The 17211-nt window shown below is 40.7% G+C and overlaps 1 protein-coding gene across 1 annotated transcript in view; it reads left to right on the plus strand.

The window, feature by feature from the left end:
* The first annotated feature begins 16167 nt into the window (after positions 1 to 16167).
* The window catches only part of TXLNB (taxilin beta), a 53968-nt gene continuing 52924 nt past the window's right edge, over positions 16168 to 17211 (plus strand). The window contains exon 1 of the mRNA XM_080588074.1: positions 16168 to 17210. The gene's annotated coding sequence lies outside the window, so the exon portion shown is untranslated. The remainder of the gene's footprint in view (position 17211) is intronic.

The raw sequence follows: 17211 nt of genomic DNA on the forward strand, positions 1-17211 counted from the left end.
TCTGCTTTCATTTATATAGTAGATTTTGTTCTTTTGTATATTTATTATCTCACCTGGAAGAACTATTTAAAGAAAAAGAGTGTTTAACATATAATAAGTATTTGTAACTTGGGAAAAGAGGGTGGTGGGCTTCCTCCTTTCTCTCTCCCCTGAGATGGTTAGCACAGAAGAGTGCAATCCAGATCTGCATCGCATCAGGACTACGTGTCATTTCTAGTGACTTAGGTGAAGGAGGCAGTAGCTAGCACATCTTCCTAAAAGTATTCCACCATTGGACATCTCTAAAACCTTTCTCTGAGAAATTGCTACCAACTAACACCACTGAGACAAATTTATAAATATCTACTTTGAATATTTGGGAGAAAAAAAAAAAAAAGCCTGTTATTATAAGGCAACTGACATCTTGTTCCTTAAGTGTCAACTGTTGCAGCCTTCTGCCCGCCCCCCCCCCCCCCCCTTAGTCTTTGGCAAAACTCCCATATAAGTTATTACTTTAGTGAGGATTGCAGGATTGGGACCCTGATAATACACTTAATCCCATTTAGCCTCACTTCCCAAGCTCATTATAGGACCAATACCACCTTGCTTTCTTTTTGCTTAATTTTTCAGTCTTGTGTTCTGAAATTATTAGAAAGAAAAACAGCATGGTGGATGTAGTTAAATTTTAAACCTGCACACGTAAACAGGGGAGGATATCACCACACAATGGGAGTGTAAATAGCAGTGTTTTGAATCAAGCTGGGAAATTAAACTCATTACTATTGCTAAAATTGTCCCAGATGGTGAGAAAAGTGATACTTGGCCTTCTTTGCCTTACACAGACATGAAGGAGCTAATATGTTTTATGACTGTAAAAAAAAAATATATATATATATATAATAATAATAATAATACTTGTACTAAAGTATTAACAAAATTAAAAATTGTGAAGTGTACACTTCTGGGAAAATCTGGTGATAAAATGATCTCTGTAGTTGGTAACAGCCCATTCTTAGACAACTCTCAACATCCAAGAATTTAAAAACCAACCATCTGGTTTCAGCCAGTGATTGCTAATGTTTTATGACAGTAAATTTAACATCAAATGGGAGTGAATCTTAATTTATCAACTCACCAATAACATTAAAGAGTGTTTAGAAGAATAAAGGTGTAGTTTTAAGAGCCATTGCCCATCTTGCCACTATATAAATCCTTTTTCCATTTTAAGCCTGTTTGATCTGCACACATCGCATTGCTTTCTTCTGCTAGAGTTTGGGAGGGTGATTCTGATTCTAATCAACTTCTTACAAAACAGGCTCTCAAATTCTGTGCATACCAAATTGCGTAGATGTTTAAATCCTACATGATCTAAAACAAAAGGGAATATTCTTGTTTTAATGATAAAGTGCTTTTGCTTCATAAAGTTGGTTAAGCAACAGATTCTTCACAGTTGAGACATCACTACTTACATCTGTCAACATTAAATCCTTCCATATAATCTTTTCCAAGAACAGGCAGTTTCACGGGCATGCTGGTAAAGTCTATTTTATGTACAACTGCTTGTAAAACTCCTGAGAGCCGGTGCCTCCAAACAACAGCAGCTACTGAAAGCACTGGCTTTGGACAAGGCATTGTCAAGGATTTTTGCGATTTCTTAAAAGTGGACCCTGGGGAAATCTGTAAAACAATCATATTGGCTACATTGTCCCTTAATTTCTAATGAAGAGTCAGATCCCAGTGGATATCATGGTTCTGTATACTCTTATTCATAATACCATCTACCAAACAATATTGGGGGCCTGACCCTAATCTTCCCGAGCTGAACCCCTTGGCAATGCTCCCAATGGCTCTCACAGCTGAAGCAGTAACAGGCCTTTGAGTTGATCCTATCTAGCCACTACGTTGTTTATAAATAAGTTAAAATAATTTATTATTTGAACCCGGTGGTTAGTGAAAAATGCACGATGACCCAGTTTTCCAGCTACCGCCAGATACTCGCAAACGACATTGCAGCCTCGCGTCCCATTAAGTTGCTTTTAGTACAGGAAACTTGACCTCTGTACTTTGGCTGCTTTTCAAAAACTTCCACCATGGTACACGAGATCTGCTCCTCTTTAAGCCACGTCCATAAATAGACGCGCGGCTTTATTTGGAACGCACATCAGCCCTAAGCCTCCCCGCCACCCGAGGCGGAAAAATAGGTGCCGATGGACGCCGTCATCTGCCTTTTTCGCCGGGAATGCCGAATTTAAGGCTGGCCGCTGGGGCGGGCGTCGGCGGCAGCGGCTCCCCCTCAACCACGGGGCCCGCTGCGGCCGCCATTACGCGACGGGCCCGCGGGTGCCCGGCCCGGTCCGGCCCGGCCCGGCTCCGCCGCAGCCACCTGCGCGGGGCTGCGCGGCGGCAACATGGCGCCCCCGTGTGGGCGGCCGCCGGCCTGCGGTCGCGGCACCGGGCTCCGCGCAGCCGCCGCCGGGCTCGGGGCAAGGCCGTCGGCCTTGTGAGGAAGGAGAAGGGGGCCGGGGCCCTCGAGGCGTCGGTCTCCGGCACCACCTGCCCCGAGGGCCCGCAGGCTGGACGAGGGGTGGCCGCAGGCTGCGACGCTTCCCGGCACCCGGCTCGGCGCGGCTGCCGGAGGCGGTGCGGGGCCTCCCGAAATTTCTCACTGTGGCTTTTAGAGAATAAGCAAACAAACCTTGTGAAAACATGCCTGTTGGTCTCAGGTTTTATTTAAAAAAAAAAAAAAAGTTATATAAACGAGGATTATCCCCTGCTTATCTTGTCTTGCTAGGGGGATTGGAAAATTCCAACATCTGGATTTGCAGCGTTCCTTCTATTTTTTTTTTTTTTACATATTTTTTCTTTCATTCTTTTTTTTTTTTTTTCTTTTTTTTCCCCAGGAGATGTTTTCCACACACCAGATCTGCAAGGGAAGTTGCATGCCAAAGTAACTGCGGATCACTGGTGTTTGGCCGAAGGCTACGGCATGTATCTGTGGTGCCACATGGTTACACTTCTCCATGGCACGGATAGTTTCTGCATCATCGTCCTACTTTAGCAGTCGTCCTGCTCCCGTTTCTGCCTTCTGCCTCCGCTCCCTCCTGGCTGTGCTGCCCAGCAGGGCTTAATGTGGGAGCTGGTACTGAGAGGACCAGTTCCCCCTTGAGCTTAAAACCTGTGCAGAACGGGGTGTGGGCAGGGGCATGGAGAGGAGGGAAGTGATGTCAGAAAAAGCAGTTTTTGCCCATGGCCTTATGGCTATCCTTTCTGAAGCCTTCATTTCCTCTGAAATACTCACTGCAGTGCTACCGTGGACGAGAATAAGAAATGCCTGTGTTACAGATCTGGGCTACACATACTGACCTTAACCTGATCTATTTCTGTATCATCACTCCTAGGGATAGAAGTATGAACAAGGACTAAGCAACATTGACAAGAGCTGTTTAAATGATGACAAAGTTTGTTTTTTTTTTTTTTTTTTTAAATATTCAGGCAAATATATTTGTCAGATAACACTGCATATGCAATAAAACTAAGATGACAAATCAAAGGAATTGGAAACTCAAGGCAGTAGCATTTTCTCAGGGTTTTGTGTATTCTAAGTGCATCATTTTGTCAGTACAGAGGAGGTGTTTTACATAGTTTCTTAAAATATATTTACACATTTCAATATGGTGCCACTATTGTGCTCATGCTACAAGATAAAGCAGAGTCTCTGCAACAATATTGTTGCAATAGCTGCAACAATAATGAGATGCATCAAATGACTGAACAGATGAGCCACTGTTATGGTAGGTTCTCTGTTATTTGCTCTGCCTCATTTTAGAAAGAAATTTGCATTACCAGGTTTATAATAGAGATGGATCAGGTATTTCAGTCCCAGTCCATCTGCTGTGCCCTTCCCCCCTTAAAAAATTACAGAGGGGCAATTTCATCACAAACCTGTAACTGATTTTGAAAGATACATATTTAGCATATTAAAAATAAGCAAAAGATTTTCCAGCTTATCAAGCTTCATAAAATGCTGATAACTTTTCTCACCTTTTTCTTTCACCGGGGCATGTTATTTCTGTCTATTGGAGTTTTCATCTGGCAATATATTCCCTACTTTATCAGTCATAAAGTAAAATAAAAGAAACTTTCAGAATTGTCAACCTAAAACTCTGGCTGAAGATAACAGAGTGAGTACATAGCATTTCTTAACACAAAAGCTACATATTTAGGAGATACTCATCACAATGAGATTTTGGAGTTGCACCTACTTATCTGCAGTTTTGACACTGAGCCTCCTAACAATTGCTCTGTGAATTTTATGCTGCAGCCTACTTAGCCAACATGAACATACTGCCCAGGAGAGGGTGGAGTTCTTGAAAGTCTATAAAATGTCTTATCTGCTGCTACTTAAATATAAGTAACACAGAGGATTTCAGATTTTTTTCCCCTCTCCCTTTGCTGAGATAAGTATTTAAAGGCTAGTTACTCAAAATCTTTTCTGTTTTCTTCAAACTACATTATTTAGCCCAATAATTGATATTATATCTGTCTACAAACATGTCCTCCATCAACTTTGTATGCCATAAAATATATATTTTGAAGGCAGGAATGGATTCCTGGAATTTTCCAAAGATAGAAAATTACATCAAGCCTCTGCATGTCTGCTTTGTACAGTAGCTAAATATTTATATTTTGTGTTGCTTATAGGCAGGCTTCTGGGTTGGTTATCTGCAGGCTGCTCTAAGGCTAACATGTGATCCAACAAGGAGATGAAGGACAAGGTGTGGAGACGAGTATAAAGCATTTCTAAGTGGTAGGCAGAAGAAAAGTAGTTACAATCACCACAGAGAAAGTTTTAGGGATTAGGTCTAAAAAACAGTCAGACCTAACCAACAACAAGAAAAAAAGGTGCCTGTCTGTGGTATGACTGGAACAACCTGGTTTTGCTTTTCATGTCTGACAGTGCACAAAATTGTACCCCCGATAAATGGAGAATCATTCAAAAAAATGTGGTGTTAGCCTTTCTCACAGATCAGTATTTACAACATAAATCTGAATTTACTCTGATGGAGGTATATGAGTGAAACTGCCATTGGATGAAGCCAATGAAGCCTGCAAACATGTCCTGGCTGCTCTGATCTCAAGGATGGGCAGGAGATCTACATCCTTGCTGCTAGAAGATGACTGGGAAACGGTACTGTTCCCAGGTCAGTCACCATGCTAAAAGCTGTTTTAGCCAAAACATGAACTTGAAGGGCTCAATCCTTCTAAAAAAACACTTTCTCTATTTTTAAATCCCCTGTAACCCAATATTTCAGTCTCATCTGGCAAGGTTGATTTTTGGTGGCCAGGAAGCATCACAGGCCCTGTGTTTTCTCTTGTCCTCGCTTCAGTTAAATCAGGGCAGAAACAAGCCATTGAAAGTGTTGTGAGGTGGCGGTGTGTTTGCCTTTGGGATGCACGGTGAGCTTGTGTGGTGGTTCATTGCAGCTGTGCCCTAGGATTGCAGGGGAGGGTGACAGCTGATCTGTCACAGGTCACCTTGTGTGTGACTTTGCCGAATAAGGCCAAGAGCAGCCTCTGACGGGCATCTCGCCCTGTCCCCTGGTGCACAGATGGGGACCGGGTGTGCTTCGCTGGAAGCCAGCAATGCCCATGGCAGGGTTGTTTTTCCCTTCCTTTGCTCTCACCTTCTGAGCCGAGGTCCTCTTTGCCAGACCTTTTAATCAAGCACTTCACATTAAAGACAACAGTGTGCAGATAATCACACGGATTTTTTTAAAGCGGCTATTTAAATTGTAGATACTTACCTGGAGGTGTTTAGGTTCAATTCACAGTTTAAATATTGAAACAAAGCAGGAGTAATTTAACAAGACAGATGAGCTAATGGTTGTGGAAAGGCTGCAGTACTTGACGTTTGTCCACTAGGTGTAGCTGAAACTCTGCATTTCTTATTGATTAAAGTCTAAAAGAGAAGCCTTCTAATTTGATTTATAGTATATATTTTAACTGAATGGAAGGTAGTCAGAATGAAAAGTGATAAATGCTTATAGAGTAGAGCCTTCACCTAATGCAAGAATTGCATCTCAAGCACGCAGCAATATCATCACAAAAATAGATTAATGTGCACAGGAATCCTGTCTCCTAACCTTCTAATCCAAAAGTCCTTTTGACATACAGAAAAGACAATAGAAAGCTATTAGAAGGCTTGGTTTTGGTTGTGTCTTTTCCCAGACACTATTACCAGAGGCTCTGTTTCAATGAGGAGACTGGCTCCAGAGAAACCAGTAAAGTGAAGCACTTCTAAAACCCTAAGCTAACTCACAGTTTTTATTTTGTCCTAAGGAAGAAAGGGATAACATTTTGCTTCCTTGCTTCTTTTTCAGGTCTCTCTACCTCTTGCTGTACATAACAGCTTTACCCTGAGTGGTAACCTCATTGCTCTGACTGGAGAGAAGGCAAAGCAAGAAAAGACCTGGTGTGCAAGACAAATTCAGGAGGCTTGTTCCCCATATTATTGTTTTATTTTATTGTTTTCTTTTACGGTTAGCTTTCAAAAGACAGTGATATTGATTTGTGAATTGTGAAGATTAACAGGAATTAAGATCATCATTCCCCTGTGATTTTCCCAGATAAACTTCATCACCAAAATCTAGATAGATGATTCTCTGGGTTCTGAGCTAGATAACTGCTTAGCCAGTGGTGTCCAAGTCAAAGATCAAGGCTTGGCTGACAGATTACCCAGTAAAGCTATACCTTTAGGGTCCCTTTTGGAATGCAGGCAGTACTTTATGACAAGACTGCATTGCATATTCTGAGTCTAACACAGTTGTTCAGTGTCCACTTAAGCCACCCACCAGTGTCAGTGGGCCTGGAAGTGCTCTGCAACCATTATTCATTTTAAGTGGACTATTCATGACTTGGCCAGGGCACGCTGTATTGGTGAAAGCCAGTCTCTGGTCTTGTCAATCCTTCTTGAGACTCTGGAATGGTACCACTGGAGCAAGCCAAAACATTGCATGACCACAGCACCACAGGTACAGATATTAACCATCCTCTGTAACTCCAACACTTCGTGTTATGATCAAAATTTAAGATTGGATCAAGTCAGGATTCACAATTACTATGATGACCAGGAGCCAATCCAAGGTCCTTATTAACTGAACTCATGTATAATATTACATATTTGAGTATATTCTTAGTGTGGCGTTTGCATCAGGAATAGATTGGAATATTTTTCAATCCATATTTTCCTCTGTCATTAGTTTATTGTTTTAAATTATTTTATAATCATACCATTATTGACTTAGTGGGACTTTTTTTTTCCTCTGCATGAAATGAAATTATCTGAAAATGTCTTTTTTCCTAGTTTTGTTGTTGTTGCTGTTGTTTGTTTTGTTTGTTTGTTTGCATCACCCTAGTAGCAGGTAGCCTGTAACTACTGAAAAGGAAAGGAAGGTAGATGGAAAGCTGTTAGATGTTTTCTGCTAAATCCGACTAACTTTTTCCTAAAATGTTTGTGTTTTTTGTTGTTGGTCATTTTGTTTTCCTACAAAAGTGGAGAGCTCCAAACTGCTTTTGGTCAGTGGCGTCTGCCATCCTCTTTCATTCTGAGGAAATTGCATGTTACTTTTTAAGGAACCTTAAGTATATGCATGCTGAGGTCTTCACTTTCATGTATGTCACAACGTAGGGGTATAGATACTTTTCTTTTTCTGCTTGTTCTGCTAAATTAATGAAGAAGTAGATGTGTGTCTTATTTAGTATTCCAAACTATTCAGGTTGCCAGTAAAGCATTCATTGTTATCAGAGGATTTTCATACTTTCCTTTGAAAAGGCAAGTTGCCAGCTTATACTTGCTTGTGCAGCAGTTACTGGCTTCGTGATTCCTCATTATTTGTTGCCGGAGATGGGTGATCATGCTGAAATGCTGTATTCTCCTCTTCTTCCACGTTTTGATCAAGGTTACCTGGAAGACTGATGACCTGTGTGTATCCTTGACACCTGACAGTCTAGGAAGGAACAGGATGACAGAACAGGACTTTGAAATTGATAAAGGATGCAGCTAGACAAACATTAGTTGGTGACATATAAGGAAAGAGAAGAGAGAGCAAGCCAGATGTAAAGGAGCTGTATGTTCTTGTTTGGTGTTGGCTGGCACATGGGTAGTTGGTATTTTCTCGGGAGCTTCTTGTCCAACATGCCCTCTGATAGCTTTTTCTTTTTTGTGACTGTTTAGCAAATAAGTTAGAAAGAAGAGTAGGACTAAAGACTTATTTTCTTTCCCATGCTCTGGCTGGTGAAACAGTCCACAGACTTATAAATGGTGACTATCCTTCCTGTCTACTCTACGGGATGATCTCACTGTGAGAAGGGATTACACCACCAGTATTTTTCTCTGCTATATCTAGCCTGTGTAGACACAGGGAGAATTCACATGTTCCACATGAAATCCCTAATACCAGGAAAAAATGTCCACTTGGTACTGCTGGACACTGGCAGTCTGCTTCATGCTGGTTGTATTGCGCAAAATTGGTCTCAAGATCTGAGTGAAACATATCAGGGTAGAGGAATAGTCACCACTGACCTCTTTCTGACAGAAAGACTGTACAAAACAGCTCTGCGTGCATGTATTTCCTATCTTAATAATGTTCTCAAATGCAATGCTTAAGGTGCCTGGCAGGTTTGTAGAAAAAGTTACTGATCATGATGCAATTTAAAAGGAACAAATTTTGCCCAGCTAGCATGGAAGAAGTGCAGATAGAATGAACATAAATCCAAGTGCAGTTTCTAATACAAGTTCATAATATTTTTTTGTTTGTTTGGTTGGTTGGTTGTTTAATAAGTGCAGGGTTTTTATTTATTTTCTTTAGTAAACACAGTTTTTAATTCTAACCCCTCTTCTTCTTCGTAATTCAACTAGCTGTAAGATATAAGAATTTTAAGGGACCTTTTCACTGAGAAATAGACAATAACACTAAGGAGAGCAAGTGGCTTGCTGCAGTTGTTATTTTGTGCTGCTCCGGAGCCTAAAGGGAGCTGGAGCCTATGGTGCAGGTACAGTACATGCATGTGACAAAAGGGTGGTCCTGGCACTGGGGAACTTGCTCACTGGCTATCCTATAAGGCAGGAAAGGCAGGTGGAAGAACAAATGTTAAGGGAAAAAATGAGAAAATGTTGTATTTATTAGTTAATAGTGTGAAAATATGACAGCCCAGGGTGGGTTGTCATAGGTGTAACCCCAAAAATGACTCAGAGATCTCTAGATGCTATATGAATTTAATGAAAATTAGAAGATCAATTTTCTATGGTCATGTGAAGGACATTTCTTTTGTATAGGTAATATTACTTTATACTGACTAACATTTAGACTCACTAGTCACATCATTTACCTAACTTAGCCCTCCTACTTCGTACAAAGCAATGTGGTTTTCAGACTGTCTTTATTCAAGCTGACTAGCCAGGTTCTGTGAATTTGACAACCAATGCAAACCATTTGCAATTAGTAAAAGCCCACAAAGACCATTTCTGTGAGGTGGAACTCCCTTTCACTCTAAGAGAGCAAGCACACCACAATTTAAGTAGAAAAGAATCTGAACACATCTTGTTCCCATCTGCATGACCTTGGGCAAGTCTTTATTTATTGTGTATTAACACGTAACACTTTTTGTCACTGTTTACCCTTTCAAATAATGAGTACAATGTGTTTTTTGTTGTTCATTACTGCTTGAGGTTGAACTTGCTTAATAGATTATATTAGATGCTTGCATGCAAGATACTACACAACTAGAAATCACTGCCACAGAAGTTTGTTCCTACATCTTTAATTTAAAAAGTTTGTTCTAAATATTTTAACCATGGACAACCATGATCTGTAGTAAGATACATTTTGGACTCAGAAAACAATAAATAACATCCAAAGGAAAAAAAATAATAGGGTAAACAGTAGCTAGTGATGTGTCTTCTGGTGCTATACATAGACAATATTGCAGATGGCTGATGGTGATTTCAGAGCACCAGAGTGAAATAGAATTGTTCTCTTTGATTCCAAGGAGGGTGCTGAATAGTTGATTTTTCCCTTGTTCAGCAATTCTACATACTTCAACTGGTTTGGGTGTGTCTGAGTTACCATAACCATTCCATAAGGAGTTGGACTTGATGATCCTTATGGGTCCCTTCCAACTCAGGATATTCTTTGATTCTGAAGGTATTTAGAAGCACTGCAATCTAAAAACATGTCTTTCAAAATGTTTTAAGGGGGATTTAAAAAAAAAAAACAAAAAACATTTAAAATCCATGTATTAGCAGAGTTTTGGAGGCACATATGAAGATATCCAAGGCATATCTGAAGGTATCTGTATACTCCTATTCAAGCCTATGATCTAAGTTAGAGACCAAATTTACCTCTCATAATAAATGTGACTTGTTTAGGCTTTTTACCTACACAAAATGAAGGTTTGCTATATTCTAACAAAATTATTGACATTGTTGTTGCCTTTGTCATATTTGTCTTTCAGCTCAGAAAAATATGAAAGTCACTCTCAATCACTCTTTTCTTTGTTCATCCCTTCAGATGTTGGGTTTTATTTTCTTCCCAGGTTTTCTTATTTATGTTATTCCCAACATATGTTGGGATTCTTGTCTTCCTCTGTCTTTATTTATTTATTCCCCCAAAACATGGCGTGTTTAAGAGGCTGATCCTACCAAGACTGATAGAAAAACCTTATCTACATATACAATTAAAACCACTTCATAGTTTTTAGCTGTTAATACCAATACACCTTTTGCACCCCTTCGCATTTTCCATGCAGTGATTCTCTTTCCATGTGTGTCTTAAAATAGGTCATTAGTATTTACATCTACAATGGTTATTTTAGTCATTACACAGTAGTACTGCCAGCTCTGCAAGTCACTGCATGGTTCCTTCTGAAATAACAGTTCATCAGCCACTCTGTCATTATCCTATAAAATAAGGGTCTCATTATGACCTATTTCACTATCTGCCTCTATTATTTTTCCCCTTCTTTCTACATGCCTTTATCTTTCAGCACAAATGTCCCTATCACTTCCAAGCTTTGTTAAAGTATTATCTCAGTCTGTGTCATTCCCATTGTGTCAGTCTCCATTCTTCCCTCCTGTATTCTTAGCTAGCTGCTCAGCCCACCACACCCACAGCTTGCTTAGGATTGTCAGCAGAATTTGGACCTTGTCCTTTCCAGAGAAAGATGTTTGGATCCAGTTATGAAATGCTTTACCACCCTTGTACAGCCTGTACAGCTGAGAGAGCTAGCCTTCAATTTCTAATTTGCTTTATTCTCTATTCTGCTCACCAGCAGGTGTTGCTTGCGAAATCAATGGGAGCTCCACATACGGAGCAGCTGCAGGACCGAGCCTTTAATAAGTCTTTTCCATTTCTAATTTTTACAAGCCAGTTCAAGCAGCAATCTAAAAAAAAATAATAATACAATGTTGCACGGTGATAACAAAACTGATGCAAGTGAACATTACCAGCAAATGGAAGGGGCTAGAAAAAGAAAGAGAAAAAGCAATCTTATACAAGGCAAGTCAGTTTACCCTATCTTACTGGAATAGATAATTTTCTTCTCTATAACTCATCTTTAACTGATGTACCATTGACATTTAAAAGACTTCCAAATTATATTTGATATGTGATTTACAGCATGATTGCATCTGAATTGGTCCCAGAGATTTCCCCTGGCAGGATCACAAAATGTTCAAGGTTGACAATTGATTGGGCCCAACTCTGCTCCCACTGTCTATTGATAGAAGGTCATTTCTAGCTGGAGGGGCATCATTTTTAAATCAGATTAGATTAAAAATAGACAGTGTCAGCATTCAGTACCTTTTAGAAGTTTCATAGTAGATTATATATTAGCTTATAATGGTGTAAATCAGCAGTAAGTTCACTGCAGTACCAGGAAAACTGGAAACAGATAATACTGCTCTTTTCCTTCCCAATAAATTATCTGTACGTATTGGAGAAGGGCTATTTCCAAACTGCAGAGATGCATTCAGGTGTGACTGCATGCCTCACCTGAGGGATTCCTTTGCCTCAAGTGTGATTTTTCAAGTGAAGCTATTCTCCACTTTGCCAAATTCTTCAAATAGCGCATAGCATAATGTATTTATGGAGAGTCTATCTCTTGGGCAAGCTGAAGCGGTGGAAATTGCCTGGAGAAAATTGAAACCCTGATAATTGATTTTGTTTGCTCTTAAGGTTTCAAAAGACTTGAATCTTTCCAAGAATAAATCAAAAACTGTTTAAAGGCAAACCATGGGGAATTCCTTCAGATTCTTTTCCTTGCTAAAATTCAGAAATTATATTCTTTCTGATGTAGATTAAGAATTAAATTATTTGCTTAAAATAGTTATGTCTATTTCCTATTGGGATTTTCTGTGTCAGCTAATTTGCCTGTGTTATTAACTGTAATTTGTGGCCAGGATCTTTGAGGTATAAAGAGAAAACCTGGCAAATCTTAGGTATATGACAAACCCTTCAGGACATAAAATCTTATTAGAAGGCAAATCATAACCTCTCAACCTTTAGAGAATGATTTGGAGCTAGGAAAGCTGTAGGAAATGGATGCAGTATGGAGTACCTGCTTTGTGTATGCAAATAAAGGAAAATATGGTGGGTTTTTTTATTAGTTTTTTTTGGTTGGTTAGTTTTGGTGTCCTTTTTTTTTTTTTTTTTCAACACAGGACTAATCAGGAGAGAAATGATTCTCAAGAGGTCACCATGCAAAATGTCTGATTAGTCCAGATGTTTACAACATTTGTATAGAAATAAATTAAGCCCAGTGGAGATCAGTCTTGACAGACTTGGCATTGGGACCTCGTAGGACTCTTCTCACAACACTCCCTTCCCACAGCAGGGGAACACTGCCAGATTCAGCAAGCTTCTGACTTTTAGACCACTGTGTACATATGACTATGCTTTTTGTACATATCCCTATGCCCTCTCGAGACCTTTATGAGAGATATTTCTGAACTACTTTATGTTATACTTTTATTATATATCTTACATACATGCTTGTTACTATATATTATGGTTTATTATCCTGGTATAAGTGTATTATGACAGTATATAATAGCATAAGTATATTATAGTACATGTTTAAACAGAATGGATCAATTTTATTTCCAATATAATTAGGTGAAGTGCTAGTGTTACAGAGAATGACTCTGCCCAGGCACAATATAATTTGAAAGACTTGCATCTTCCCAAAAATAAATACAAAATTGTTCAGCAGGAAAGCAGTGAAGAACGCCTCCACATTGTTAGCAGGGTTTCCTTGCTAAAATCCAGAAATGATACTCTCCCTGATACAGATTTGGCACTGAAGTGCCAGCCCATGGCAGTCCTCTGCAGTCTGCATCCCCCCATATGACTTGATAAAGAACAGTTGTCTCCAGATTTTCCTGTGCTGCTAGCAAGCAGCTATAATTTGCAAAGGGGTGCAAATGCTCTCTTCCGGCCAGTGCAGAAGGCAGAAGACCCTATCCAGCCTCTTCACCGTCTAGAAAGAGACAGGCCTGCAGGCCAAATCAGTCCATATGGCTTCTAGAGGATATTAAGGCTTAAGTGGTAGATAAACTTTCATTTAGGAGGAAAAAGAAAAACCTTCAAAGGTTTTTAAGTGACTTTAACCAACGCAGTATTGCTTGCAGACAGAGTCTGCATTTTTATAAAGCCCTTGAACATTTGAGAGGGAGACTCTAAATTTGAACTTAGGTCTTGAACCTGAAGCTTCCCATGGCACACCAAATGAATAACCGCCCCCCCACCCTCAGCCCCCCCCCCCAAGTAGGCATTTCAGTGCCAGCGTCTTTAGCGTTGGTGGGAGTGGGGAACATCAGCAGGTGAGAGCTGAATGTTGCAGGTGAGGAAAACAGCCTGTGGAAAGAAAGGAAAAAAGTATATATACACACACATATATATATATTTATGTATATATATATTTACATATATATATATGTATATATATATGGAAAGAAAATCAAAAATCTTCAACAGCAGTGACTTAATGGTGAACTTGGTAAGGCCGAATCCACTGAATGTCATATCAAGCAAATGAGAAATGTAGGTAAAAATTACTTATTAGATTTTTTTTTCCCCCCTGGGAAGCCTGTTTCTTCAGTAGCTTTATGCTGCTGATGATTATGTTTAATCCAGACACAGGCTACAAGGCGAGCAGTTTCTATGTATCATTACCAATGACATCAGTAAAAATGCCACAGTGCTGGTTATGGATGTGTAATCCGTCTCGCAGAACACAGTTGAAGAAAAAAATCAGCCTCACTACAGGAAATTATCAAGAAGTGGTCTATCTTTAAAATGAGGAAGGTATATTTTTCTTCTTTCGCATGGATTAGAGAAAGCTTTTCTTTCTCTTACAGGGGACATGAAAACAGGGACATGAAAAGCCCTAGGCATTCCAAAAGCAGAAACCTCAAAAGCAGTGCAGGTTTTACAGAGAGTGTTTGCAGCATGCTCTCTCCTCAGCTTTAGTCTCAGCTCATCAGATGTAACCATCCCAGCGTGCACATTCAGGATGCTTTCATTCTCAGCATGTACATTGACTGCGTGACAGTTTCAACACGCTCTCTAAATTTCTCAGTGCCTGAGTTCCCCTTTTCATTCTTAAGGTGGTTGTTTCAATTCACAGGCCAAAATCCAGCAGATCCCTTATAATCTTCAGGACCTGCACATACACGCTACCCACGTACTCAGGAACAAGGATTTTGTTTGGCCTGTTCCATTTCCTGACTACCAGAAGCTGTTTTCCTTATTGGATAATTAGGAACAATTCAGAACACATAGCTTTGGATTTCTTGTGGCTAATTTTTATAATGATGTTCTCAACTAATTTCCTATTATCAGTACTTTCTAATGGCTCAGATACATGACGAAGTTACCACTGCTTACCGAATATTTGCATGTCATCTGAGCTGTGAAAACGGTCTGTGTGCATGCTGTTAGTCTGTTGCAAACACGAGCTAACGCATAATAGCCTTAACCACAGTGAAAGAGGGTGAAGCTGAACGTGTCTTGCCTTATGTTTGCCAAGGAGTGAGAATATGCTTGAGTGACTTTCCGCAGCTCGGCTGTTGCTTAGCTCTTTGGTAGATCAGTTGTGCATTTTGATCCCAGAAACCCTGGAGCTGATTTTATTTCAAAAGAAAAAATGAACAAGGGCCTGGAGCAGGAGAATTCTCCAGTCAAGACAGAAGCAAAACAAGGAGCCTGTACACTCTTATCTTCACTTGTATTCTGTTCACTCACTCTGCCATATCACAAACCACAGTTTTATCTTCTCTCAGAACATGTCCAGCCAGTTTCCAAACTCCTCCAAAAGATTCCCAGCAGAAGTCCCTGACCTTGCAAGCTCCTTTTGATTGTCCTTAAATCTGTGACTTCTTTAAGAGCACTACTGAGCCACCACTAGTGTCTGAAGAAGGTTTGAAGAACTGCTTTTTCACTAAGCCACAATACCCACACATCCAAAGATAATATGAGCTGCCTTTTCCAAGCAGATAACTATTTCCACAAATATAACCACACCTTTAGTCCTCTGTAGTGAAAGACTGGGATGCTCCTAATGTACTGAACATTTCTGAGCCAGTAGTTCTTGATACTGAGCTGCCCAGTGCAGTTTTCTCTTATATCCCTTATAAATCAGATATGGCTATGGAACATTTCTGGATCCTCTAGTGCCACACAACAATGGGTCAGTTTAAGGAATTACTCCAAATCATTGTAGTATACGCATATTTTTACTCCTATTGTTGTTCTGAGCTTTATTATTTTCCACCAGAACCAAAGTCACATTTCTTTTCTCATAGCACTGCCTGCCACTTCCAGCACCAGCCTATCACTGCCCAGTTGTTTGCGTTTTTGTGCATTGAACTGACCTACATCTCTCCCTGGGGAGTGCGCGGCAGATGGTCCCTAGGCCATCTGGCATCTCAAGATGCTGCCTGAGCAGCTTTGGTTCACAGAATTGGGAGATGCTGGTCACTGGACAAACAGCATGCAGCTGAACTCCCTGGGGAGCGCTCTGCTGTTTATACAAACAACTTCAGGCCAACGTGAGCCGGCACGGTAACATGCACAAAGTAGGCCAGACAGGTTACCTTGGCAGCAATGAAAACATTTATTTGAGAACTGCTGGATTCAGAGGGATGACTACACCAGCCATCTCCACCAGTGTTGTTGCCCCAATGGCAGAAATGGGTAAACTATGGTGGCCAGGGTTGGATTACTTGCCCATGAGGAGAGGCTGGGAAAAGTGGGATGTTCAGCCTGGAAAAGAGAGCTCTGGGGACTCCTAACTTCAGCCCTGCAGTACCTATCAGGAGATTATCAAGAAGATAGAAATGGACTCTTCATAAGGGTGTAAGGTGGGAGAACTAGAAGCTGAGCCATGTGAAGTTCAGACTAGATTTAAGGAGAAACTTTTTCACCATGAGAAGAGTCAAGCAGGAGAACAGGTTGCCCAGAGAGCTCATGAAGTCTCCATCCTTGGAGATTTTAAAGACAGATATATGGCCCTAAGAGACCTAGTCTGAACTCACAGCTAAGCTTGCTTTGAGCAAGAGGTTGGCTGAGAGACCTCCAGTGGTCCCTTCCAGTCTGTGAGTCTATGATTAAGAATCAGTCAGGTTTATAATAGATCCAGTCCAAATCCCAGGTTGCAAAGAGCAGTCACAGGTGTGAGCTCACATAGTGGAAAGCCAGCCCAGTCTTTTTGGTGCAGACAGAAGAATTACACAGAGTTTGACAAGTCCACAGTGAATACAGACAAATTTCAGGGAGCACAACACATCAAATCTTTGAAGGACTAAGACTTAGCTTTCAAGGATAGCAGCTGTATATGAGTCCTGCCTGTATTATCTCTTTCTAAGGGCTTGAGTCTCTGGTCTCTCATGCTATCTCTGTCAGAGAAGGGAATAGCCAACATAGCTGGGTTACGCTGCCAACAAGCAGGCAGCCTCCCTGCTCGCCTATCAGAGCCAGTCCCCTGCAGAGCGTGCATTCAGTCTCTGCAGCGGTTGCTCCTGCTGTGTCATTCTGTCCTTCCCTCCTCGCTTGGTCTTCCTGTCCCTCTTCTCTTGGTGGTAGGATCATAGGACCAGTGTCCTGTTGCTGTCGTGCCCTTGTCTGAGCTTTCTGCCTGACTTTTTTCTCCGTTCAGCTCTTCTCTTTGCTCTGG

This window comes from Anser brachyrhynchus (assembly GCF_964034855.1).
Source record: "Anser brachyrhynchus genome assembly, chromosome: 3".
Lineage (NCBI taxonomy): Eukaryota > Metazoa > Chordata > Aves > Anseriformes > Anatidae > Anser > Anser brachyrhynchus.